This window comes from Parasteatoda tepidariorum, chromosome 8 (assembly GCF_043381705.1).
Source record: "Parasteatoda tepidariorum isolate YZ-2023 chromosome 8, CAS_Ptep_4.0, whole genome shotgun sequence".
Classification (NCBI taxonomy): Eukaryota; Metazoa; Arthropoda; class Arachnida; order Araneae; family Theridiidae; genus Parasteatoda; species Parasteatoda tepidariorum.
In genome coordinates, this window is record NC_092211.1 from 50,243,228 (window position 1) to 50,247,619 (window position 4,392).

A 4,392-nucleotide genomic window follows, 5' to 3' on the forward strand; every position below is an offset into this window, starting at 1 on the left:
TCAAAAAATAGCAAAAAGCTTTTAAAAATGATTTTCTACATGATATTTGCTTCTATAAAAAAAAATTTATAATTGTGATTAAAAAGTTTTTGATTTGTACAAATTGTGGCCCCCATATTTTGTTAGTCAAAAATCCAAATTAAAAACAAAAAGGGAGAAAGCAATATATTATGGCTTTTAATTTATATTTTCTACAATTAAAATTATCTGTATACATTTGTTAGAAATTCTAAAACGAAATTTAAAAAAAAAATTTGCAGGTGAAAGAAGGACAAATCTGGAATTGCTGAGCAAATTCAGTTACTCTGCTGCATTAACAGATGACAAGGACGATGATGACAGGCCTGTGGCTAAAAGGCTCAGAGATCTGGACCCATACCATAACTATGAGGAGCCTAGAGTCCGGAAGCGCCGTCGCAGGCGGTAAGTTCTGTTTAAGAACCGTTTAACTTTTGTTGCGTGTTTAAGAATTATTCTTTAAAAATATTGAAAAATAGTAAAATTTTAATAATCTGCAAAAAAAAAAAAAAAAAACTCGTTTTTTATTCGGAACATTTTGTATGTCCAAAAAAGCCTCAAACCGCCCCCAAAAAGATTCAAATGTTTCTTGGGAATCATCGAATTTCTCGAAATTCACACCAGTAACGTTACTTTTGTTTCTGATTTCGTCTTTCAGCTGCAGCACCGACATTAACAATTTATTTTGTTCAACTAATTGAGAGATGAGGTCTTCCACTTGGAAAAAGAAATAAATTGTCCTACCTGGAGCTGTCTTCAAGAGCAAAATTTTTACCAATCTTCAGGTACTTGAAACCTTAATCCAAATTAGTTTCGTTTTGAAACGAAACTTTTTCAAGCGATGATATTTTGTATTAATGGAAAATAAAATTCACCAACTCGTCGCCAGTGTGCTGTCCCATAGCGTGGGGCTTTAGGAAATAACACTCTTATATTTAACAAGCCCTATTTATTAATTAATTACAACATTTAGATTACAAAAGATGCGTCAAAAAAGGGCTCGAGGCTTCTTCAATCGAGTTCCTCTCCACTTTCTTTTCATTCTGTGAAGCTTCATTTAAAGCAAACTTTAAAAGGGCAATTCAGTAAACAAATAAATGACAGAGTAAAATCTAAGCACTGGAAAGCTGAAGATGTTTTGAGGGTTCCTGGCCGTCCACGTCTGCACGTTGTGGCCCAATTCCGTCTACTAACCGGACACGATTGCCTTGCCTTCACCGTATTATGATCTTTTCAAGCCCTTACTACCCCTCTGTAACTCTAATATCCCTATGAATAAACACCACCTCCAACACTGTGCAGTCCTTAGGGGCGACTCCGAGACTGGGCTTTATTGGAAGTCATCTTTACTTCTGTTCCTGTTCATTTATTTTTATTTTTGCCTTGCCATTGGAAATAAAAATAAAAAAGCTAACTATTGATACTTTACATTTTTCTTTTGATACTTTACTTTTCTACAATGATAGTAAGTATGTAAGTGTACCTTACAAACTTTTCAATATACTTACATTTTTAATAGTCTTCGTTTATAAATACAATTTATTTTTCTTAAAACAAATTTCAATTCAAACATAAAAACTACAAAACCAAATATACCTGCCATCTTTCATTAGTGTATAGAGTACTCCTAGAACTATAATAAAAATGTCTCTCAAACTTAAAATAAAATTAAAAGGGATACCTGAAGACTTAAATGATTTTAAATTAGTGGTATTTAATCTCCCTTATTCTAATAATGTGTTGGTAAAGTTTTATCATGAAAGTGATTTCTTTTTTTTTTATTTCAGATATTTTGTATAATCCTGTAAGGTTTGTCTGGTGAAGAAGGAAAGAGATGTAATATTGTTTTTATGAATGAAATTAAAAAAAATAAGAAATGTAAATAAATAATGTTTTAAATGTTTCACTTGATATTAAATATTTTATTTCTTAAATTGATCCTTTTGTTATTCATTATTCTGTCAAACCAGCCCCCTTAAAAAATGTGTACATACCTACTCGTCCTGGGGATTTTATTAGTATTGATATTGTAAGACCTATTAAACATACTGGGCATATGTTAACTGTTATAGATCACTTCAGTAAGTTTACAGTGTTATATCATTTAAAGAACTTAACTGCTAAAACTATGGTCCAACATTAAATTATATTAAATTATATGTCATTGTTTGGTGTAGAGTTACCATGATTTGAAGTGATCTTGGAACTCAGTTTAGTTGTGAAGTGTTTCACACTATACATTCTGAACTAGGTATTACGGTAATACATACTACTTCAGGGCACCCTCAACTGAACTCAGTTTCAGAAAGAATAAACACTTCCTTAAAATCCTCATTGATTGCCTTGCGAGAGCAAGAAATTTCTATTCAATCTGCCCTTTTAATTCACCAACAAATCTAGAATAGTAATATTCATCCTGCCACAGGATATAGCCCAAACATGCTTCAATTTGGTTGTGAAATGAGTATTCTATAAAGTTATTCTAGAAAAATTTTTTTGTTGGATACATCTTTTTTCCTTTTTCCCAGCTTGTGATCCCCCCTCCCTATTATTGCATTGGATGTATTAATTGCATTGACATTTGTTTATTTTCAGATCCTGCTGTCCTGAATTGAGTTTTTTTTAACAAAAAGGCTTCACCTTTTTTTTCTGTATCTGGGGGGAATATATGTAGTATGGTATACTACATATTAATTAAAATCATTTGCTAATTCATTATAATAATGTAATAAACTAGCTTAAGGTATCTGATCACCTTATTTTCACTAAAATCGACCAAAATCTCGATTTTTTTTGTTTTTGACATATTTATAAAGAAAAACTTTTTCTAGCTATAACAGAACCAAAGTTACAGCCGTTTAACTAAACCTCCGTAGCGAAATTTTTAAACCGGAAGTCATTTCTCTAAACCGGATGTTCACCATTTCACTAATTTTGGTTTTGGTTTCTGTTTGAGATTGTTGAAAAATACTTATTGTTGAATACTGTTCACTTAAACTAAACTTTAGTATTATTTTTTTTGATTGGCAACAATTTAACAAGTAATTTTACAATTGTATCAGGCAATAAGACAATTATCAATCAATCAGATCCTTGTTTATTTTTTTAACTTGTTGTTTTTAACTGGTTATCCTTGTTTAATTTTTTAAAAAAATTCATTGTTACAAGTTATTTGCTATTTTCTCAAAATTACTCTTTGTTATCGTAACATATATATATAGTCATCTGTTTAATTAATTTTTTTATTCTAATCAGGGAAAGAGAACATTTTTCTTAAAGTGTACTTAAATTTTATTTCTTAATTTAGGCTAGTGAAACGTCTGACATTTTTAGTGGTTATCCGTTGGATGATGTTTCAGATTTAGATTTGTTTGATGATGATGAGGTAATGATTTTTCATTCGTTTTCTTTTTTTAATGGCTATTATCTTTATGGGACAGGGGAAAAAATTAAATAATGTTATTAATGATCTTTAGGTGATGAGTGAGACTTAACAAACATTTTTGGAAAAACCCCTTTCGCCATCCGGCTTATAGTTTTATGGATGAATTACAGGTAATTATCAATGAGTTTCTATCTGGTGATGTTTTATAAAAGCGGTTGAATATAAATTATATCATTATGCTACTTGTTTTTTTTTTTTTCTAGGATTCGCCAAGTATTTTTACCCAGTACCCATTGAATTTGAGTGAGACTACACAAGTTTTTAGGGATAATTTGATGAGTTTCGATCAGACTGGAGCTGGGCATGAGGATCCACGAGAAGGACCGTCTTCGAGTTTTTGGACACCGCTACCTGTAAACGGTGATGCTACTGATGTGAGTATTAGTAAAGCTGATTTTATTCTAATAATTTCATTTGATTCTATTTTAATCTTTTTTTTTCTTCTCTGTCGTAGCTCAAGGATGCCATCGTCCTTGTGGAGAATAGCCGGAGGACAAACGAGTTGTTTAGAGCGATAGAGACTAACTACACTCAGGGCTAAAGAGAATACAAGGGCTAGTTCACTCCGCTCTTAGAACTGAAGCTACGATTTCCCTCCTCATGACGTCACTGTGTCTACAGATCTCGGAGATCGAGATATGATAACTTTGCATCTTTTTCTTGTAAAAATAAGTTAGACTTTTTCTGGTTATTAGCCTTCAAACTTTACGTAATTAACACATTATTTCCGTTCATAAACATAGTTCAAAAAAAACTTTCTTGGTTATTATACTAAAAAAATACCATTTTAAATTTATAAAATTTGTTTTGCTAGTTGGTGAAAATGACACGATAAATACTTTATTTTAAAAAGTTCAGTTTTAACTTTAACTATTAAGAAAAATGAAGGCATATATCGACACTTTTTTTATCTACATATTCTTTTATAA